The 24,902-nt window shown below is 35.7% G+C and overlaps 1 long non-coding RNA gene across 2 annotated transcripts in view; it reads left to right on the top strand.

The window, feature by feature from the left end:
- The window catches only part of LOC143673842 (uncharacterized), a 49,378-nt gene extending 25,434 nt beyond the window's left edge, over positions 1-23,944 (top strand). The window contains exons 2-3 of one of the 2 annotated variants that reach the window (XR_013170690.1): positions 21,532-21,631; positions 22,093-23,944. This is a non-coding gene — a long non-coding RNA (uncharacterized LOC143673842). Of the gene's footprint in view, positions 1-21,531; positions 21,669-22,092 lie in introns of those variants that run through there. The other variant, XR_013170689.1, reaches the window with a different exon arrangement.
- The last annotated feature ends 958 nt before the right edge of the window (positions 23,945-24,902 follow it).

Raw genomic sequence — 24,902 nt, 5'->3', positions numbered from 1 at the left:
ATATTGACATGCAGTGTATGAAGATATATGTAATTGGTACAAATGCCTAAATTGGTAGAGGGACAGGTAAAGAAAAAGTGAATATGTTATTGAGGTCAGGTTGGTATCAAACCACATATGTTTGTTTTTTACTTACTATGTTAAATCTTAACTTCATGATACCCATAACAAAAAAATGTATTAAAAATAGGCTGGATAGAAAAGAGAAGTCACTCAGTATGGTATGACACAAAAAAATCAAATAAATATAAGTATAGGGATTAATGGAAGCATTGAGGGCCAAAAAATATCCTAAGATTTACAGAGGCTAAATAGCAAAATGCAACAAGAAAGCCCTGCATTAACAGTAGTGACTTTAAATGTGAATATGTTAAATTCTCCAGTCAGAAGGCAGAAAGTAGCAGACTAGATCAAAAAGCATGCCCAAACTAAATGCTGTCTGCAAGGGAATAACCTTCAAGTAGGTTAAAAGTGAGAGAATGGAAAAATACACCATGCAACTGGTAACCAAAAGAGAGCTGGGGTAGCTATACTAATCACAGATATAATAAACTTTTAGGCAAAAACAGTTACAAGGTACAAAGATATTCATACTGACAAAGGGGGCAATTCATCATGGAGGCAAAATAATTACAAGTATATATGTACCTAGCAGCATATCCCCCAAATATATGAAAACAATAATGTCATATTTGAAAGGAGAAATTAATGGTTCTTCAATAATAGTAGGATACTTTATTTTCTTCACCTGTTACATTTTTATTTAAGCTGAAGATTAACTTGTTGTGTTAGTTTGCAAGCTGCCAAAATGCAATGTACCGGAATTGGAATGCCTTTTATAAAGGGGAATTTAGCAAGTTGTAAGTTTACAGTTCTAAGGAAGTGAAAGAAAGGTTTTCTTCACTCAAGAAAGATGGGTGGTCAGGAACACCTCTGTCAACTATGAAGTCGTATGGCTGGCATCTGCTGGACCTTATTTCTAGGCTCTATTGATTTCATCCTCTGTTCCTGGGAGTTTCCTCACTTTGCTTCCCTGGGGTTGGCTTTCATCTCTTGGCTTCTCTTGGCTCTCCCCATGCTCTGGCTTACTTAACATCCCCTGGTGAAGTCTACTGGGCTTCAAGAATCTCCAAACATTTGTTTCTCCATTCTCCAAGTGCTGGCATCTGTATCAACTCTGCTCTGATGGTTCTCTTGGCTCTGAAGGGTTCTATAGTTTCTCTAGGCTCTGTCATTTCTGTTGCTTCTGACTCTCCAAAATGTTTCTTCTTTTAAAAGATTCCAATAAACTAATCAAGGCCCACCTGGAATTGGCAGAGTAACATCTCCATGAGAATTTAATACCCACAGTTGGGCACACCACACATCTATGAGATAATCTAATCAAACATCCCAGCCTTGAAATCTGCTCCCACAAGATTGAGTTAGGATTAAAACGTGATTTTTCTTGGATACATAGAAATACTTTCAAATTGGCACATTTGTATACAGTAAAGTACAGAAATCTTAAGTGTAAACCAATGATTTTGTGCACATCCGTGAAGACTCTCTTAATAGTTCGTACTTTTAAAAGCCCAACATATTTGTCATTGCCTTTATGTTTAAGACTTCTGTGTCCTGTTGCAAGAACCTTTGCCTGCCTCAAGGTCATAAACATATTCTATTTTTTTTTCTGCTAGAACCTTTATAGTATTTGCTTTTACATTTAAGTTTGTGGTCAGTCTTCAACTCATCTTACGTACTCTGGGAGGTATGGGTTATGATTTATTTTTACTACATAGATAGCCAGTTATTACAGCATTGTTTATTAACATGAATTTTCATTCATCATTGAATTGTTTTGGTGTACACCTCGGGCAAAAATGAACTGACTTCACAAGTGTGATAAGTTCTGGACTCTAGTCTGTTTTATTGAGATCAGTGTCTGTCCTTATCACCATGGCATACTGTCTTGATTACTGTAATTTTTGATAGACAGCCTTGAAGTCAAGTAGTGTAAGGCCTCCTACTTTATTCCACTTTTTCATAATCATTTTGGCTCTTATGGATCCTTGAATTTCCAGATACATTTTTGAATCAGCTAAAAATTTTCCATGAAAAAATTTGATGAGATTTTGATTGAGATTGCATTGAATCTATAGATTAATTTGGAAGGAATAGACATCTTTAAAATAAATTGTAATAGTTTGCAGATTCTTTTGGATTTCCATCATGTAGAATCCTATAACCTAATCTAATTCAGTTTAATTTCTTTCTTTCTATTACACCTTCTATTTTTTCTTTTGCTTTGCCTTATTTATTTTCTAGGACCTCTAGAACAATGTAGAGTATACCCTGTTGTTGTTGTGTTTTTTTGCCTTAGTTTATTTTCTAGGACCTCTAGTACAATGTAGAGTAGAACAGGTGATATGATAATGAATAACCTTTGATCTCAGAAGGAATATATTCAAAATTTAACCCTGAAGACATTTTTAGATCCCCTTTATCAGATGAAGGAAACTCCCTAATGTCTAATTTGAAGACAGATGATTTTTTCACTTTTAGCTCCCTTTATTGAAATAATCCTATGGTTTTTTCTTCTTACTCTTTTTGTGTACTGGATTTCATTGATTGATTCTCATATCTTAAACTCCCTTGCATTTTTGTAAGAATCTTTTATTTCTTATGGTATCCTCATAAAACAAGTTGACAACTATGTCATCTCTTTTCTTTAGATAATTTGTGAAGAATGGAATTATTTCTCTTCAGTGATTAGGAGAATTGACCTGTGAAGCTATCTGTGCTGAGAGATGTGCTTTGGAAAGGTTTTTAATTATAGACTTGATTTCTTTAATAAATGTAGGGTAATTCAGATTTTATGATTGTGATAGTTTTGCTAAGTAACATTTTTCAAGCAAGTTGTTCATTTCATGCAAGTTGTCAAATTTATTAGCCCTAAAGTTATTCACAGGTCTGTTTGTTTTCATTCCTGATATTGTTAATTTGTGTTCTCTCCCTCCTTCCATCAGTCTCATTTTCACTCTCTTGCTGTCTTTTATCAGTCTTGTGAGGGGTTAAATAATTGTATTAATGTTTTCAGAAATACAGTTTTATGGCTATTAAATTTTCTCTTATTTTGCGTGTTTATTTTCTAGTTATTGATTTCTGCTCTTTTCTTTATGTGGAGGGCCAGGAGCAATCAATTAGGCATAATTAATCAGGCCCAAGCAGGGAAATTCCCCACAACATTGGGGCATAATGTCCCCAAGAGTTAAACAAGAACTAATGTTAGGAAACTGAGGGAACGGGATATGTTTTGGCAACAGCCAACGGCATTTTTCTGCTTCTATGATACACTTGCTTGCTAGCAACTGCAAAACCACAACATAATTTTAGCCTTTATAAGCACACCTTGAAAACCTCTAAGGGCTGCTCTCTGAATCTTCCTTCTTGGAAGTTTCTGGGGCAGTCACTGACTGGCTAATAAAGACTCCAAATTGGCTTGCAGTTTTGAATTATGTGGTCCCTCTTTTGGTGCACCCCAAAACACTTTATTATGTCTTTGAAATTGAATATTAGATCACTGTTGACTTTCCAGCATTTCTTCTTTTCTAAAATATGCATTTGGAGGTATAATTTTCCCTCTGAACCCTGCATTAGCTGCATCCCATGAGTTTTGATGTGTATTTTCAAAATTTATTTAACAGTATAGTATGATATCCGTTATAATTTCATCTTTGACCAATAGGTTATGTAGAAGTATGTTGCTTGATTGCCAGATATTTGAGAATCTGGTTATCTTTCTGTCTGGATTCCTAGTTGACAGGGTAAGGTAACATGCTCAATCTGATTTCAATCTAAAATTTTTCGGTACTTGCTTTATAGGCAGATGTTTTAGTTTGCTAGGTGCTGGAATGCAATATACCAAAACAGAATGGCTTTGAAAAGAGGGAATTTAATAAGTTGCTAGTTTACAGTTCGAAGTCTGAGAAAATGTCCCAATTAAAACAAGTCTATGGAAGTGTCCAATCAAAAGCATCCATCCAGGGAAAGATACCTTGGTTCAAGAAGGCCAATGAAGTTCAGAGTTTCTCTCTCAAGTGGAAGGGCACATGGTAAACACAGAGTTTCTCTCTCATCTGGAAAGGCATGTGGTGAATACAGTCAGGGTTCTTCTCTCATCTGGAAGGGCACATGGTAAACATGGCATCATCTGCTAGCTTCTTCTCTGTTTCATGAAGCTCCCTGGGAAGCATTTTCCTTTTTCATCTCCAAAGGTCACTGGCTGGTGGACTCTGCTTCTTTTGACTATGATGTTCTGTTCTACTCTCTCTGAATTTCTCATTCTCCAAACTGTTTCCTGTTTTATAGAACTCCAGAAACTTATCAAGACCCACCAAAATGGGTGGAGACATGTCATCACCCAGTCCAGCCTAATCACCACTCTTGATTAAATCACATCTCCAGGGAGATGATCTGATTACAGTTTCTAGTATACAGAATTGAATAGGGATTATTTTGCCTTTATGAAATGGGATTTAGATTAAAAACATGGCTTTTCTAGGGGACATACATCCTTTCAAACTAGCACAGCAGGCATATGATGTATTTTAGTAAATTTTTGATGTGCACTTAAATAATTTGTTTTCTGCTATCATTGGATACAAAGCTCCAGATAACTCAATTTGATCAAATTGATTAATCATGCTTTTAAATCTTCTAAATCTGCACTGAATTTTTTTGTTTTACCATTCTATCAGATATTGAGAAACTTTTGTTAAAATTTCTTAGTGTAATTGTCAGCTTATCTATTTCTCCTTTTACTTGTGTCACTGTTTACTCTGCACATTTGAACCTATGTTATTAGGTATATATAAACTTAGTGTTGTATCTTCCTATTAAAGTGACAGTTTTATCACTATATCATTGTAATAATACTTCTTCATATAAAGTCTATTTTGTCTAAAATTAATATAACCGTACAAGCTCTTTTTAAGTTAGTATATTCATGATGTGTATCATCCTTTTGTTTCAAGCTTTGTCCTCATATTTAAAGTATGTCCCTTATTTTTTAATTATTTTATTGTTTTTATTGAAATAAATTCAGACACTATATAATCCATCCAAAATATACAATCCATGGCTCCCAGTACCATCATATAGTTGTGCATCCATCACCACAATCAATTTTAGGACTTTTCATTACTTCATAGAGAAAAATAAAAAATTAAAATATGAATTTGTTACTTTTGATGAAAGAACATTAAAATATTACTGCTAACTTTTGTCCATGGTTTACTATAGGTACTTTTTTTCACTCATATACCACTTGGTTATTAACTCTGTCTACAAGTGTCATATATTCTGGTTTTTGAAAGATCTTATTTATGTTTGTACTGATAATCATAGTTATTTCAACCACAATGTTCACTGTGTTATACAATTCCATATTTTAACATTTAGCTTTCCTTCTGGTGCCATACATCACTCTAAACTACTCCTTTCAACCACATTCACATAATTTAGCACTATTATTACACTCACAGTTTTGTTCTTGTCACACATGTCCATTTCTAAACACTTAAGTTCAACCTAGTTAAAAATTCTGTACTTATTAAGTAACCATTCCCCATTCCAATTCTCATTCTATCTTTAGTAACCTGTAGTCTAGATTTTATTAGTATGAGTTTACTTATTTACTTGGTTCCTATTAAATTTTGTAATACATGTCCTTTTTATCTGACATTTCATTCAGGATAATGTCCTCAAGGTTCATCCATGTTATTGCGTGTGTATGGACTTCATTCTCTCTTACGGTTGAATAATATTCCACCATAGGTGTGCCTGTTTGAAAATATTATATACTCCAGAAAAGCCATGCTTTAATCCTAATCCAGTCTTATGGGAGCAGCCATTTCTTTTAATCATGATTCAGCACTGCAGGGCAGAACTTTTGACCAAATTATCTTCATAAAGATGTGACATACCCAATTGTGGGTGTGACTTTTGATTAGATGGAGATGTGACCCATCTATTCAAGTAGGTTTTGATTAGTTTACTAGAATCCTTTAGAAGAGAAAACATTTTAGAGAGAGCCACCAGAAACAACAGAACCAACAGAGCTGAAAGAGCCCACATGGCCAGATATCTTTGGAGATGTGGAAGGAAGGTGCCCCCAGGGAAGACTTACAAAATAAGGAGAGGAAACTAGCAGACATTGCCATGTACTTTCCCATGTGAGAGAGGTGTCCAGAATCCAAAGACCTCAGCAGATGTCCATCACATGATGTCTCAAATGACAGAACTGTTCCACACAGCATCAGTTTTTCTTGAGTAAACGTAACCTCTTGGTGCCTTAATCTGGACATTTTTATGGCTTTTGAACTGTAAACTTGCAACTTAATAAATTCCCTTTTTAAAAGCCATTTCAGTTCTGGTATACAGTATTCTGGCAGCTTTCAAACTGGAACAATAGGTGTATACCACACTTATTTATCCATTCATCTCTTCTTGGACACTTGGTTTGTTTCTATTCCTTTGGCAATTGTGAATAATGCCCCTATAGAGATTGATGTGCAAGTGTTTGTTTGTATCCCTGCTTTCAGGTCTTCTGGATACATACTGAATGCAGGCTTGCTGGATTGTTAGGCAACTCTTTACTTAGCTTTTCTAGGGAACTGCCAAACCATCCTCCATGGAGACTGTACTGTTTTACATTTGCATGAGTAGTGAATGTGTTCCTATTTCTTCACATCCTCTTCAATATTTTGTGTTTTCCTGTTTAGTAGTGGGCATTCTAGAGGATGTAAAAAAAATACTACTTTGTGGTTTTGATTTGCATTTCCCTAATAGCTTGTGAAGATGTCTTTTGAACATTTGTATTTCCTCTTTAGAGAAAGATCTGTTCATATCTTCTGCTCACTTTTAATTAGGTTGTTTCTCTATTTATTGTTGAGCTTTAGGATTTCCTTAATTTTCTTGGTATCAAACCCCTCTCTGTTTTGTGGTTTACAAATATTTTCTCAAATTCTGTTTGCTGCCTTTTCACTGTTTCAGCAGAATCCTTTGACATTCAGAAGTATTCAGTTATGAGATTATATTTATCTGTTTATTTTGTTACTTGTGCTTTGTGTATAAGGTCTTAGAAAATATTTCCTATCACTGCATCTTGGAGATGTTTACAAGTATTTTCTTCTAGGAGGATTATAGTACTGGCTCTTATTTTTATGTCTCTGATCCTTTTTGAATTATTTTTTGTATATGGATTGAGATAAGGGTCCTCTTTCATTCTTTTGGATATGGATATCCAATTCTCCCAGCACCATTTGTTGAAGAGACAGTTCTGTTCTTGTTGAGTGGCCTTGGGAGCCTTGTCAAAAAATAATTGACCACAGATGTAAAGGTCTATTTCTGACCTCATAATTTAATTCCACTGACCAATATTTCTATCCTCATTCTTGTGCCATGCTCTATTGACTATTGTGGCTTTAAATCATGTTTTAAAACTGGGAAGTGCGAATTCTCACACTTCTTTGTCAGTATTTTTTTTTTTGGCTATTGAGACTCTTTCCCCTTCCAAGTAAATCTGATAATTAGCTTTTCTATTTCTGCAGAGTAGGCTGTTGGAATTTTGATTAGTATTATATTGACTTTGTTGATCAATTTGGGTAAGAGACTTTAAAATACCCCTTTCTGTAATTATTACAACATCTATACAGATAAATAAGTAAAAGTCTAGAATGGTACTCCAAATCAACTAGACTTAACAGAGATGTATAGAACACTATACCCAACAACAGAATATCCATTTTTCTACTCAGTAACAGGATGTGCATTTTTCTATGGTGTACATAGATATTTACCAGGATAGATCATATGTTAGATTAAAAAACATGTCTCGATGGATTAAAAAATATTGAAATCATACAATTTAAATTCTCTGAGCACAACTGAAGGAGGCTAGAAATCAATAAGAACAAAAGGAAAACACAAATATTTGAAAAGATAACATACTTTTCTTTTTTGCATGGGCAGGCACTGGGAATTCTGAGTCTCCAGCATGGTAGGCGAGAATTCTGCCACTGAGCCATAAAAAGTATACTTTTAGCAACCAATCTATTCTAGAGGAAATTACACAGTAAATTAGAAAATATCTTGAGGCTGATGAAAATGAGAATAAGATATACCAAAATTTCTGGTATGCAACAAAGACATTGCTGAAAGACAGATTTTATAGCTCTAAGTGCTTACAGTGAAATGGAGAAACTCTTCAAGTCAGAGACCTAACTTTAAAACTGGAATAACTAGAAAAAGAAGCACATATTAAACAAATAGGGAGCAGAATGAATGAAATAATAATGAACATAGTATTAATAAATGAAATAGGGAACAAAAACAATACAGAGAATCAAAAATCCAAAGTTGGTTCTTTGAAGATCAATAATGTGGACATTTAGCTAGACTGACAAAGAAAAAAGGAGAGTAAATACAAATAGCAAATATCATAAATGAAAAGGGCGACTTTGCTATTGACCCAACTGAAATAAAAAATAACAACACTGTAATAGAAATACTATGAAGAACTGTATGCCAATAAGTTAACTTAGATTAAAAGAATAGATTTAATATTAATAAGTACTTACGCTGAACAAAGAATTGACAAACAATCTCAACAAACCAATTAGTAGTAAATAGGTTGGGTCAATAGTCAGTAAACTACCAACACAGAAGAGCCCAGGACCAAATGGTTTCACAGAGGAACTGTATCAAATTTTCCAGGACAACTCCAGTTCTCCTTATATTTTTCCAAAAATATTGAATAGGGAAAAATCATTAATTCATTCTACAAGGCCATCATCTTTATACAAGAGCTAGATAAAGATACCAAAAGCAGAATAACTACAAACCAATATCAGTTATATAGATGCAAAAGTTATAAGCAAAATACTAGAAAATAGAATACAATGATATATTAAAAGGATTACACGAAATGATCTAGTGGGATTTATTCCTTGTATGTAAGGTCAGTTAAATATAAAGAAATCAATGTAGGACACCAGATTAACTTCATAAAGTGGGGAAGAAACATATGATAATCTCAGTTGATGCACAAAATTTATTGGACAAAATTTAGCATGCTGTCATGATAAAAACACTTAGAACACTTTTAAGAAAGAAAGGTTTAAGATGATAAAGGGCATATATTAAAAGCCCACAGCTGGCATTCTACTTAAAAATGAATGACAGAAAGCTTTCCTTCTAAAATCAGGAAGAAGAAAGGGATGTCTATTGTCACCACTGTTACTTAACATTGGACTTGAAATTCTTTCCAGAGCAATTAGGCTAGAAAACTAAATAGAAGACACCCAAATAGGCTAATAAATGAGTACAGCAAAATCAAAACTCAGAAATCTGTAGTGTTTCTATAGTATTTCTATAGTATTCTACTAGTAATGAGCAATCTGAGGGGGAAATCAAGAGAAAATTCCATTTACAGTTGCAACCCAAAAAAGAAAATATTTAAGAATAAATTTAAGTAAGAATACAAAAGACCTCTACAAAGAAAACTACAAGAAAATGCTTAAAGAAATCACAGAAGACCTAAATAAATGGAAGGACATACTGTGTTCATGATTGAAAGACTATAGTTAATGTGTTAGTTAAATTCAGTTGTCAACTTGGCCAGGTGAGCATACCTAGTCTTGTTGCTGTGGACATAAGCCAATGGTATGTGAACCTCATCTGTTGCTAATTACATCTGCAGTCAGCTAGGAGGCATGTCTGCTGCAATGAGTGACATTTGACTGAATTGGCTGGTGCTTAAATGAGAGAATGCAATGTAGCACAGCCTAAGCAGCTCGGCATTCCTCATCTCAGCACTTGCAGCTCAGCCCAGGCCTTTGGAGATGCATAAAGTCACTCCGGGGAAAGTTGTTGAAACCCAGGGGCCTGGAGAGAAGACCAGCAGAGACCATTCTGTGCCTTCCACGTAAGAAAGAACCTCAGTGGGAAGTTAGCTGCCTTTCCTCTGAAGAACCAACAAAATAAATCCCCTTTTATTAAAAGCCAGTCCGTCTCTGGTGTGTTGCATTCCGGCAGCTAGCAAACTAGAACAGTTAAGATATCAATTTTACCTAAATTGGTTTATAAATTTAATGCAGTACAAATAAAGATCCCAAAAACTTACTTTGCAAAAGTAGAAAAATGAAGAACCAAATTTATCTGGAGGGGCAGAGTGCCCTGCATAGCTAAAAATATCCTGAGAAAGAAAAATGAAGTCAGAGGTCTCACACTACCCGCCTTTAAAGTATATTACAAAGCTACACTGGTCAAAACAGCAAGGTACTGGCATAAAGATAGATATACTGACCAATGGAATTGAATAGAGTGTTCAGATATTGTATTAGTTAGGGTTCTCTAGAGAAACAGAACCAACAGGGAACACTTGCAAATATAAAATTTATGAAAGTGTCTCATTGGACCGTAGGAACGCAGAGTCCAAAACCCACAGGGCAGGCTGCGAAGCCGATGACTTCAATGGATGGCCTGGACGAACTCCACAGGAGAGGCTCACCAGCCAAAGCAGGAATGCAACCTGTCTCCTCTGAGTCCTCCTTAAAAGGCTTCCCATGATTGGATTTAGCATCACTAATTGCAGAAGACACTCCCCTTTGGCTGATTACAAATGGAATCAGCTGTGGATGTAGCTGACGTGATCATGACCTAATGCTGTGAAATGTCCTCATTGCAATAGACAGGCCAGCGCTTGCCCAATCAGATGAACAGGTACCACAACTTGGCCAAGTTGACACCTGTCCCTAACCATGACAGATATAGACATGTCCTCTCATCTATGGACAATTGATCTCTGACAAGGCCGTCAAGCCAGCTCACCTGGGACAGAATAGTCTCTTCAATAAATGGTGCTTGGAGAACTGGTTGTCCACATGCAAAGGAATGAAAGAGGATCCATATCTCACACCCTATACAAAAATGAACTCAAAGTGGATCAAAGACCTAAACATTGCATCTAAAACCATAAAACTTTTAGAATAAAATGTAGGAAAATATCTTATAAAATTTGTAATAGGAGACAGTTTCCTAGATCTTATACTGAAAGCATTAGCATTGAAGAAAGGAATAGATAAATGGGAGCTCCTCAAAATTAAACACTTTTGTGCATCAAAGAACTTTGTCAAGAAAGTAAAAAGACAGCCTACACAATGGAAGACAATATTTGGAAATGATATATCAGATAAGATCTAGTATCCAGAATATATAAAAGATTGTTCAATTCAACAATAGATTGTTGGTCAACAAAAAGACAAACAACCCAGTTACTAAATAGACAAAAGACATGAACAGACACTTCTCAGATGGTTAAAAGGCACATGAAAAGATGTTCAACTTTCCTAGCTGTTAGGGAAATGCAAATCAAAACCACAATGAGGTATCATTTCATACCCACCAGAATGGCTATTATCAATAAAACAGAAAATGACAAGTGCCAGAGAGGATGTGGAGAAAGAGGCACATTTATTCACTGTTCATGAGAATGTTAAGGCAGTTTGGCAGTTCCTCAGGAAGCTAAGTATAGAATTGCCATATGATCCAGCAGTACCGTTGCTAGGATCTATTCAGAGGTCATGAGGGCAAGGACACAAACAGACATTTGTACACCAAAGTTTATAGCAGCATTATTTACAATTGCCAAGAGATGGAAACAGCCCAAATGTCCATCAACAGATGAGTGGTTAAACAAGCTGTGTTATATACATATGATGGAATATTATGCAGTTGTAAGACAGAATAAAGTCATGAAGCATGTAACAATGTGGATGGACCTTGAGGACATTATGCTGAGACTAGCCAGAAAAAAAGACAACTGCTGTATGGTCTTGTTGTTGTGAACTAAAAATAATTAATGAAATTGGAGAATTTCAGTTAAGAACAGAGGGTATCAGGAGATAGAAATAGGGTAGACATTGGGTATTTGGAGCTGAAGGGATGCAGATTGTGCAGCAGGACTGATGGTAAAAATTCAGAAATGGATAAGACTATACTACCTGATTGTAGCACAATAGCATAAGCACTCTGAATGAAGCTGAATGTGAGAATGATAGAGGGAGGAGGGCTGGGGGCACATGTGACTAGAAGGAAAGATAGACGATAAAGACTGAGATGGTTTAATCTTAGGAATGCCTAGAATATACAATGATAGTGACTAATATAAAAATAAAAAATGTTTTTGCATGATGAAGGACAACAACACAGCAAAAAAGACATCCAAACAGGAAAGGAAGAATAAAGAGTTTTCTTATTTTCATTTTATATGATTCTGTATAAATAAATTCCTGAAATACTCATAATGGAGCTTCTAAAGGTAATAAATGGATTTAGCAAAGTGGTGGGGTTCTAGACCAATACCCAAAATACAAGCAACAAACAATTGGACAAAGAAGTGAAGAAAAAATTTCCATTCAGAATGTCAATTAAAGAATTAAATGTATCATAATAAATCTTGTCCAAGATGTAGAGGATTTGTACAAAGAAAGCTACAAAACATTACAAAAACAAAGTAAAAAGTAAAAGAAATAGAAGGATAATCCATGTTCATGGGTTAGAAGACTAAATATTAAAATATCAATTTTCTTGCATGTTACAACATGGATGGACCTTGAGGATATGTTGAGTAAAATGATCCAGACAGAAAATGACCTAGATTGTGGTATCTCAATAACTTGAAAGAATGACAGTAAGTAAACTCATGTAGTCACAGTCTACTATTTAGGTTACCACAGGAAGGGGTAGTGATAAGAAATGGGAATTTAAGGCTTAAAATTAATAAAGCTATTTGTAATGATGGAAATGTTTTTGTAATGAATGATGCCAAAGAATCAGACTGTAAATGCAATTAACAGCCCCAAATTATAGACATATATATATTTAAATATATAAATGTAATTTTTAAAAGGGGGAAGTTTTATGTTGAATACATGGCAATGGGATTAATACAAGTCCATGGAACTACACTATACAAACAGTGAACCAAAAGTTAAACCATGGACTATAAGTAATAGTAAGGTTATAAAAATACGCTACCATTTGTAATATGTGTTCCACACCAATGCAAGGTATGTTGGTTTCAAACTGTTATGTACCCTGGAAAAGTCATGTTCTTTAATCCTCATTCAGTATTGCTGGGTGGTATCTTTTTTATTGTTTCCATGGTAATGTGACTAAATTGTGGATGATAACTTTTTGATTAGATAGTTTCCATGGAGATGCGTCTCCACCCCATTCAAGGTGAGGTCCCTTACTGGAATCCTTTAAGAGGGAGGCATTTTGGAAAAATCTTGAGAGCCTACACAACCAGAGATCATTCAAGATGCAGAAGGAAAATGCCCTGGTGAAGTTCTTTGAAGAAGAAACCAATAGAAAAAGCAAGCAGTCTTCTCTGTGTATCTTCCCAGCTGAGAGAGAAGCCACAGATGCCATTAGTCCTTTCTTTGGATTTAAGGTATCATTCTTAGAGCCTTAGTTTGGACATTTCTATGGCCTTAGAACTATAAACTTGCAGCTTAATAAATTCCCTTTTAAAAAGCATTCCATTTCTGGTATATTGCATTCTGGGAGCTTAACAAACTAAAACAGGTACTGGTACCAGAGAGGTGGGGTGCTGCTGCAGTCTGCAAATATTAAACATGGTGGAATGGATTTTTAAATGGGTAAGGGGAAGATTTTGGAAGAGCGATGAGGACCTTGAAAGAGAAGGTTAGAGTGCTTTGAAGAGACTTGGTATCAGTGTGAGCTCTAATGAAACTTCTGAAAGGCCTTAGACAGAAATGATGCATGTATTCCTGTAAACTGGAAGGAAGGTTATCCTTGTTTTATAAGTGGCAGAAAATTTAGCAAAATATACTAGTGGTTTTGAATGGAAGGCAGATTTAAAAGCCATTGACTTGGATATTTAGTAGAAGAGATTTCCAAATTAAATGTGGAAAGTGAGCTTGTTTCTCCTTGTGGCTTATAGTGAAATGTTACATGAAGGAGATAAGTTAGGAGCTGAACACTTTGGCATAAAGAAGTAAGAAATTGATGATCTGGAGAATTTTGGGCTTCCAGAAAAGGAGACCCTAGAGAATAATGCCTCATGTGAGGATATAACCAAACAGGGAACCAGTCAGATAAAACCAGGGTTGGAGATGAAGTTATCCAGGAATTAATTGCAGAAAATCCTATTGTGTGATCATTATGATCACTGCATACTACATAGAAAACCAACAAGAGTATTGTTGGATATGTATAAATAGAACCACTGCCAGTCTGGACTAAAAGGGATAGAAAAGGACAGATTGAAGGAAAAATCACTTCAAAGGTACAACTGCAGAAGCTAAGGTCTTAAGCCATGAAACCTTGTGCCAGGAGAGCAGACCCACCTATGCACTTGAAGAGGGTGAGCTTGCCCTGAGGGCAGAGGGCAAGAATTTCAGTTATCCAGGTCTGGAGTAGAGCACATTCCTGTGGGGTTGAAGAGAGACTTGCTGCTACCAGATTGTTGTGAGGAGGTTGACCCTGTGTCCTAGAGATGTCAGAGAGTCCACATGCTGCCGCAGTTCTTGGAGAGGTGTACCAAGACAAAGATGATCACCCCAATGCTCTTCAAGGTTGTAATTCTCATTCCACCATTTGGAGAGAGCCGGGCTGCTATGTAGGCCCTTGGACAGGATGGGACTGCTGCTTTCTAAAGCCCCAAAGATAAATGACTCTTACACTTTTACATCTAAAGGAGTTTGCACTGTACATTTTTGGAACTGTTTGGGTCTGGTTACCCCTGTGTTCTTTCCAATTCCTCCCTATGAAAATAAGAATATGTATCCTATGACTGTCCGTCATTTGTATATTGGCAGCAGGTAACTTTTTCTGAGTTTTACATGTCCAGAGCCAGAGGAGAATTTTGCCTTGGGACAGACCATGCTTTGAGCAGACTTTGATGAGATTTTTTACTGTTTCTAACTTTATATTGTATTTTTATTTTACTGAAATGATTTAAGGCTTTGTGGCTTTTTTATTAAATGAATGTATTTTGCATTTGGAAGAACATGTCTTTTGAGGGTTCAAAAGGTGGAATGTGGCAGTTTGAAACTGTTGCATACCCCAGAAAACCATGGTCTTTAATCCACATTCAGTGTTGCTGGGTGGGATCTTTTTTATTGTTTCCATGGAGGTATGTCTCCACCGATTCCAGGTGGGGAAGCTTATTGGAGTCCTTTAAGAGAGAAACATTTGGAAAAAGCTTGAGAGACCACACAGCTAGAGACCTTCAGAGGTACAGAAGGAATAATTCCCCAGGGATGTCCTTTGAAGGAGAAACCAGTAGATAAACCTAGCAGATGTCACCATGTGCCTTCCCAGCTGAGAGAGAAACCCCACACATCATTGGCCCTTTCTTTGGAGTTAAAAGTATCTTTCTCAGGATGCCTAAGTTTGGACATTTATTTCTATAGCTTTAAAACTGTAAACTTACAATTTAACTAGTTCCCCGTTTTATTATTATTTTTGTTTAAAAAACAAACAATACACTTAGAACTACCAATATTGAATATCTTAGCTTAACCATAAGCATATTTAAATAAAATATCCATATAAACATTGTGAAGCCTATATTTGTGCAGTAAGTTTCATAAACCAATTTAAAATTATGGCAACAAGGAAAAAATCTACATATTCAGATAGTGAAGTTCTTAAATTAAGTATTAAACACTAACTTAGATAGCTGTCAAAATATTGAATGTTGTCAAAATATCAAGTAGAAAGCTCTTGCAAATATCTGCATTGCTATAGCAATGACCAATGTTACTAAGTATTTTCCTGATTTCAGGAGAATATGAAGCTGCAAGTATTTTTACAATTAATACATGGAAATCTTAATCACCTCTTCCCACCCTTTCACTTTCAATCTAAAAGTGTCCTTGAGTCTAAGATGTGTCTCTTGTAAACAACATATAGATGGATTATGTTTTTTGATCTGTACTGTCAGTCTGTGTCTTTTTTTTTTTTTTTTTTTTATTTTTTTTTTTGTTAGAGAGAGGGAGGAAAGGAAGGAAAGACAGAGAAGGAAGGAAGGATGGAAGGAAGGAAGGGAGGAAGAAAGGGAAACATCTTTAAACATTTTCTTGTTTTATTATATTTTGTTTGTTTGTTTGTTTTTTACATGGGCTGGGGCCGGGAATCGAACCAGGGTCCTCCGGCATAGCAGGCAAGCACTCTTGCCCGCTGAGCCACCGCGGCCCGCCCCAGTCTGTGTCTTTTAATTGCTGAGCTAAGTGATTACAGTAAAAGAAGTTCCTAATTCTACCATCTTATTCTTTAGTTTTTATTTGTCAGATCTGTATATTATTTTTCTCCTCTCTCTTTTCCTTTAAATTGCTTTTACTTATATTCTTCAATTCTGTGCCCTCCTCCAGACCTCCCTCTCCTTCCTTTTTTTATCAGCTGACAGGGCTCCCTTTAGTATTTCTTATAGGGCTGGTCTCTTGTTGACTAGGTCTCTCCATCTTTCTTCATCTTTGAATATTTTAATCTCTCTTTCAATTTTGAAGCCTCCTCTCCTATGAAATAGCCTAAAGACCCACCTAGACTACTCACTTCCTGGGATCTGCATTCCTGGACATTTTCTCCCACCTTTTATCTTATTTCACAGAGCAGGAGTGAACTTACTCCACTCCAGTATGCCATCTTCCCAGGAGCCAATAAATTCCCTTTTTATAAACCATTGAATTTCTGGTATATTTCTTGCTGGCAGCTTAATAAACTGAAGCACAAGGTGTTAATAATAGGGCAACATATGGGTAATTAAGTTATGATTGTTCTGAAAACCTGTAAGATTCTAATAAAGAAAAAATCATGTTACCAGATGGAAATCCCGCATCATATGGTTTCACTGCTTTATTTTTGTAAGTATTCTAAGAATATCCAACACCTGTAATTCTCATGATTTCCACATTTGAGGAATAGGAAATTTTCCTAGCTCATCCTTTGTGGCCAGCATCATTCTAATGCCAAAATCAGAGGAGGACATCTCATGAAAGACAAATTACAATTTAATACATATGGTGAATTTAAAAATAAAAAATCCTCAACAAGATACTACTAGGAAACAAACTCCAACTGCAGATCAAAATTAGTATACATTATCGCCAAGTTGACTTGATCCCAGTAATGCAGTAATGGATGGTAGTTTAACATAATTATGACAATCAATAAACCATATTAAGTTAATAAAGGGAATAAAAAACATGGTCATTTCCTTTGTCACAGAAAAGGCATTTGATGAAATATAACATCCTTTTTATGCAAAAATATAATAGAAGAAACACTAGAATCCTCAACATGATAAAAGGCGTATATTGTAAAACTACAGGCAGCATCCTGAGTAATGCAAGGCTAAGATTTCCCCCTAATCAGAAGCAAGAAAAGGATGCTCTCTTTCACCATTTTACTGGGGGATCCAGTAAGAACAATTAGTAAGGAAAATGAAATAAAATGTGCACAGATTTGTAAAGAAATAGATCTCTTCCTATTCACAAGCAATATGATCCTAGGTTTAAAGGTACAAAAGAATCTAGAGGAAGCTATGTGAACTAATAAATGGGTTAACATTCAACACAGGAAAATCAGGGTGTTTTTATTGTCCATCAATGAAGAAAACAAGTACATTTACAGTGGTAACTAAGAGAATAAAATATTGAGGAATAAATTAAACCAAGCCACATAGATTTATTTTGAAATAGTTTCAAGCTTGAAGCTGCAAAAGAATAATAATAAACAACACCCTTTTCACCCTAGATTTCTAGATCTACTAATTTAACAGTTTGCCAACTTTGCCATATTCCCTGTCTATTCATCACTCTATTAAGCTACCTATCCATTTTTCTGTATATCTATCAATTTTTCAATTTATTTTGCGAACAATCGAGTGTAGGATGTATACATCATGCTTTTTGAAGAAACATGTACTTCCTATGAAATAGAATATACATTTATGTAACATTTTAAAGTGCAGTTATCAAGTTCAAGACATTTAAAATTGATAATAAAAATTGGTCAATATTTCTTTTTTATATTGCCTATTAATTGCCCTTTTAGCCTTTTCTCCTCCTTTGTTAGATCACATCCAAGATCACATTTCACTTCATTGTCATCATCCAGTTGGTTGCTCTTTTTAAAATTTTTTATTCTAAGAACATATGTACCACAAAAACTTTCCATGTCAAGCACTCCCAGGCATAGCATTGGGTGGGATAAATCACCTTCACAATATTGTGCTGCCCTCACTTCTTTCCACTATTAAAACCTGCCTATCTTCCCATTCTTCCCACCTCTAACATGTATTCTTTTCCTTTGTATGAGCTTGCATGTTCTCATATTTTTTGTAGTTACAGGTTATATACTTCACAATCACTTAGCTAACCCCAAACCTCTTTTGTAATATTTCTTTACTTCCATATCTTGCTTTCTTTGACATAATATCAATTCACTGAACTCCAGAATCCTCTTATCATCTGTCCATCCTTCCCTGCTCTTGTTCTTTAACTTCTTTGGCATTACATCTTTGAGTTTCTGCAACTGATTCAAGACACAACCTTTTTCTTTCCTGCCCTGAACTCTTCTCACAGAAGCCTTGAGCTGTCTGTGGCCACACCCCTTCCTTCAGTTTCAGGGATTCACAGTCTTCTCAGTCTGTAGCCCACTGTGCTGAAACAACCCCCAATTCCATTTAAAACGGAAAGAAGAATGTCAGATCTAATCTCAAGTTCAACAGCCATTGATTCAGCATTTTCCTTCCAGGCTTGTGTTTTTTGGGACCTGTTTTCATCTAAGCAACCTTCTTTTTTTCCCTTTTCCTTTTTTTTTTCAGAGCCAATGTTGATAGATTCATTGGGCTAAGGTTGTTTAATGGTCCCCATGTGCATAGCCTCATCTTTCTGCAGCTGGGTAAAGGGCTTCTGTATCTAACCACACATCTGTATTTATAATGCAGTGTGTTTAAATGGAAGAAATTCAAAGAGAAAGCTTAAAGCAAAGACAGTTTCTAGTAACTGTGCAGAAGAACCATGGGGTATAAGAGATTTGTCAGAAGAAATGCTGGCCCTTGCCCTGCTGCCCATTCATATGAACTGTGATCAGTATCTGTATGTGTTTCAAAAGATATATTCACATAATAATGTTATATTTAAAGAGTGATTTATGTCAAGAAATTTTTCTGTTAGAATTTGACCTATTCAAGTACAAGGATACATTCTGTTAAAGTTATCTTACATCCCCTTTACTTTATGCTGGGCCTGCACAGAGTAAACATTTTACCTCATTCTATCAGAGTTGAGCCTACACCATGTGTTGTAGTTTGCTAGCTGCCAGAATGCAATATACCAGAAATGGAATGGCTTTTAAAAAGGAGAATTTAATAAGTTGCTAGTTTACAGTTCTAAGGCCATGATAATGTCCCAATTAAAGCAAATCTATAGAAATGTCCAATCAGATGTACCCTGGGAAAGATACCTTGGTTCAAGAAGGCCAATGAAGTTCAGGGTTTTGCATCAAAGAAGGCACGTTGTGGACACAGTCATGGTTTCTCTCTTGGCTGGAAGGGCATGTGGCAAACAAGGCATCATCTGCTAGCTTTCTCTGCTGGCTTTCTGTTTCATGAAGCTCCCTGGAGGCATTTTCTTTCTTCATCTCCAGAGGTCGCTGACTTGTGGGCTCTTGTGGCTATGTCATTCTTCTCTGGCTCTCTCTCTCTCTCTGAATCTCCCATTCTCCAAAATGGTTCCTTTTATAGGACTCCAATAAACCAGTCAAGACCCACCCAAATGGGTGGAGACACATCATCACCTAATGCAGTGTAACAACCACTCTTGACTAAATCACATCATCTAGGGAGATGATCTGATCACAGTTTCAAACATACAGTATTGAATAAGGATTATTCTAACTTTATGAAATGGGATTTTTATTAAAACATGGCTTTTCTAGGGGGCGTACTTCCTTTCAAACCAGCACATTAAGGACAAGAATACATTCTGTTGAAGTTGTTATCTTACATCCCCTTTACTTTATGCTGGGCCTGCACAGAGTAAAAGTTTTGCCTCATTCTAGCAGAGTTGAGCCTACACCATGTGGGGAAACTACACTTAGGGGACTAATACCACCTTCACAATATTATTCACCTTTCACAGCATTATGTCTTTCAATCCATGAATGGTGGATGTCTTTACATTTAGTTAGGTCTTCTTTAATTTCACTCAACAGTTTTGATATCTTCAGTGTGTAAATCTTTACATGCATGGCTAAATTTATTCCTAAGTGCTTTACTCTTTTGAATGCTTTTATAAATGGATATTTTTTCATTTGCATTTCAGATAGTTCATTGCTGGTGAATATAAATAGGACTGATTTTTTTTGTTTGTTTTGCTATTGTACCTTGAAACTTTGCTCAGTTTTATTATTCACTCTGATAGTTTGGATTTTTTGTGGGGGGTTGGTGTTGGGGATTCTTGAGTTTTTCTGTATATATGGTCATGTCATCTGCAAATAGAGATAATTTTACTTCCCTTTTTTCAATTTGGTTGACTTTTAGTTCTTTTCCTTGCACAAATTCTCTGGATAGAATTTCTAGTACAATGTCTAATAAAAGTGGATTTGTTCCTAGTATTGCTTCTGAACTAAGGGAAAAGCTGTGGGTTTTCCATATACAACTTTATTAATTTGAAGAAGTTCCTTTAGAGAACTTTTTTTGAATGATTTTATTATGAAAATGTATTTTACTATTTCAAATGCTTTTTCTAAACCAGTTGAAATGATCATGAGTTTTTTTCCTTCGTTCTGTTAATGTGGTGTATCAGACTGATTTATTTTCATTCTCTGAAGCTTCTTTGTTTTCCTGGGATAAATAATGTATAGTCATGATGTGTAAAATCTTTTTATATGCTATGACATTTGTTTGGTAGCATTTTGTTGAAGATTTTACGTTTATTTTACATTTATATATATATAATATGTTATATATATGAGATATTGGTCTGTAGTTTTCTTCTGTTGGGATGTCTTGGAAAAGCTTTGGTATCAAGGTGTCAATACTGGCCTGACAGAATGAGTTAGTTCTTTTCTTTTAAGTTTTGGAAATTTTTGAAACAGTTTGAGAAAGATTGTTGTCAATTCTTGTTTAAATGGTGGTATTCATAAGCAGAATTAGGTATGGTTTAAGGTTGCATGCATAGCTGCCAAGTTGACAAGGGTGGACCATCATGGTCAGGTTCATGTGTCAACTTGGCCAAGTGGTGGTACCTGTTTGTCTGATTGGGCAAGTGCTGCCCTGTCTGTTGCAGTGAGGACATTTAATAGAATTAAATCATGATTATGTTATGTGCATCCATAGCTGATTCCATTTATAATATGCCATGGGGGAGTGTCTTTTGCAATGGGTAGTGCTTAATATGATCACTGGAAGCCTTTTAAGGAGGATTCATAACAGACAGGCTCTTCCTGTTTCAGCTGGCAAGCCTCTCCTGTGGAGTTCATTGAGACCCTCCATCGGAATCACAGGCTTCACAGTCTGCCCTGAAGATTTTGGACTCTGTGCTCCCACGGTCATGTGAGACACTTTAATAAATTTTATATTTGCGAGTGTTCCCTGTTGGTTCTGTTTCTCTAGAGAACCCTAATACATACCTCATGAATTTAATATTGAGAAAATATTTCAAAAGAGCCAATTCTCAAAATGTTGGCTATGTTAAAGAATAATAAATCAGCAGGAATTAAAAATCATTGGTAAAATTTTAGTATTATGATGCCTTTGGTCCTTATATTTCTTCCATCTTAAACCCATGGTCTTACTATTTTGAAACAAACAAATGAAGATGAAATAGGAAATTTCTGTTAACAAGTATATGACAGGGCAGGCCATGTAGTTCATCAAGCAGAGTTCTTGTCTGCCATGCCAGAGACCTGGGTTTGATTCCCGGTGCCCATGAAATAAAAAGTATATGACATTATAAAATGTTCTGAAATGATTCGTATAGAGATTGAAAAACCTAGACCATTTCTTTTTTGCAGATTGGCCGGTAGCAGGAGGACCTCTGCACAGCAAAGTTTTCCCAGGCTAAATAGAATATTGTGTATTTGCTCTTATCCCATACAGCAAAAAAAGTAAATTTAATTTACTTTCATACATAAACTTAAAGAACCACTAGTATAATTTTTCATTTATATTTTTTCATCCGCACCTCCATGTAAATTTTAATATAATTCAATATTTCAAAACAGTTAGGGGTGAATAATGCACACAATGGTCTGGAAACTGTGTACATGAATCCTAAACAAATGCTTATATGATCTTTCATAATATGCTATGAGAAATCCCTAGAATTCCATTTGAAGTATAAGGAATTACAGATATATTTTATGTTGATGACAAGGTTTCACTTTTTCATTTTGTACAACCTAAATTCAAAGCACAGAGCTTAGTACAGAGAAAACAATGGGAAGATATTTGTTGTAATTAATTCAATAACAATAATATAATAAAATATACAATTATTAAGATAAACAGAATTTGCCATAATTAAATTTATTTAATTAATTTAAATTAGTATTCTGCATATTGAAACATTGGATAAGCAGAGACTTCATGGCCCTCCCTGGCTTCAGTTCCATTAGGTGCTGTTATACAATTACTTTGTATTTTTATTAGCTATGCAAAGTGATTGGATAATAACACCTGGTGGAATATAATAAAATTATAATGTTACTGATTATCAATTCTGCTTAAAACTGGTGGGGCTGAGTATTTCAATTCAATGAATAAAAAACAATATATAGTTCTCATTGTGTGAGTACAATTACTATCAATATTTTCTATTCCAATTTTATAAAAAAATAAAGCAGGAGAAAAGTCAGGGTGATACCTAGAGGGGAGCTTAAGAGAAAGAAAAGGAGTAAACAATAACATGAAACACTCACAAGTTAATATTGTATTTTATTACATTGAAGAGGCAAGGAAGAACAATAACTAAGAGTCCAAAAATATTTCTGGTGTCAGCAAGGATAAGTGGGCACCTGAGATGATTAAGACCATGTCACCCACATCAGCCCTGGAATCTCAGCCTTAAATGCCTTCTCAGCAGTTAGATGCATGCTCACATGAGCCCACAGTCTCAGACATGGGTGCAGCATGATTCTTGTACTGAGACCCACAGACACAGAACTGCATATATGTGCCCTCAGCCCATGCATCTCACACAAATACAAATTTTTCCTAGATTTTGCCCTTCTACCTCTGTCCACCATAATCACATCTCCCCTCTTTCCTTGGACACAAAGAGAAAAATGTCAGTCAGAGCTGAATTTATCCAATATCACCCAGAGGGGCCTGTGCCCTTACTGGGCCCTAGACCTGTGTTTTCCAGAAGTCCATGGCTTAGTTCACACAGTGCAAGGGATCAGGTTGCTGATGGACCCAAGATGGCCATTGAGACACCAGGTGGTGGGAAAAAGGGAGACTTGAGGTGGATAGGATGGGTGACCCAGAGCCAAAAGAAACCCTTGGATAGTTCCCATGTTTCCCCATGGTGTGTGTCCCCATGGAGTGTGCTGTGTCCCCATGGAGTGTGGTTTGTCCCCATGGAGTATGATGCCCACAGTAGTGGCTTTATGGCCATTACCAGTGTTTTCCCAGGTGTGGGTGAAGGGCTGAAAACTCAGATGTTCTCAGGGACCAGTCAAAGCTGGTGACAGCATGTCTGCTGACATTCACCAAATGGCCTCCCTAGGCTTACTTATTAACCAACTATTGGCCCAAGACATTCTTCCCCAAATGACTCACACCTACCGTACATGCTCCCTCTCCCCTGAGTGGTCAAATAAGCCATCTCTAAAGTGCAACTCTCTGAATAGGTCTCCATTCTGAGACGGCTCCACATGCATGTTGTTTTGGCACTATAAAACCTTGTTCTTCTCTTTACAGCAAGTGCCCTCATTATTACTTTCATTGACCCTATGAAAGCGTTTTGGGATGCTACTTCATGTGCTAAGTAAGGGACATATCAGTGATTAACATTTATATCCATTATTTGAACATTATTATTTCTATAGGTGTCTTATCAAACAAAATTTAAATAGGAAAAGTATAAAGCAAGCGCAAGGTCATCACCGAAGGTACTGTAAATTAATGTAGGTTCTAAATTTGTTTTGCCTCTGAAGAACTAATTGTCCCAGGATTCTAGGACAGGTATTACAGTCTGTAATCCAATTAAACATTTTCTCAGCAGTTTGCTCTTTTCCTTTTAGGTGCCTTCCCCAATTTTGATTTAGTGTTTTCATGGACTTATATTAGTCTTTGAATTATCTTCAAAGGTGTCTTTATGCTTCTGTTTTCCTTCTCACAGATTTTTGGCTCATCATCCCATTATTTCTAGCTATACATTTTGCTTAAAAAATTCATCCACTTTATGAATTGGATTATTTTCTCTCTTAATACAAAACAATTTTTCCCAAGTTCTTCAAAAACACTTTTACAAATACTCTATTTCTGAACTTTCTTTTCTATGCCATTGATCTATTATTTAACTACACTTCAACCAATGCCACAATGTTCTGATTGCTATAACTTTATAGCAGGTCTTGATATTGGTTAATTATTCCTCCAACTTTCATTTTGTTTTTCAGATACATTTTAGCTATTCTAGTTCCTTTGCCTTTTCATATGGATTTTAGAATCATCTTGTCAATATCAACAAAACAACTTGCTGGGATTTGGGTGATTGTGGTTGCATTGAATTATAGATAAATTGGAGAGAATTTACACCTTACCAATATTGAGTCATCTAATTAACAAATACAGTGCATTTTGGGGACACAGGTTCTCA

This window comes from Tamandua tetradactyla, chromosome 2 (genome assembly GCF_023851605.1).
Source record: "Tamandua tetradactyla isolate mTamTet1 chromosome 2, mTamTet1.pri, whole genome shotgun sequence".
In the NCBI taxonomy this organism is placed as follows: domain Eukaryota; kingdom Metazoa; phylum Chordata; class Mammalia; order Pilosa; family Myrmecophagidae; genus Tamandua; species Tamandua tetradactyla.
This window is presented reverse-complemented; position numbering and strand designations above follow the sequence as displayed.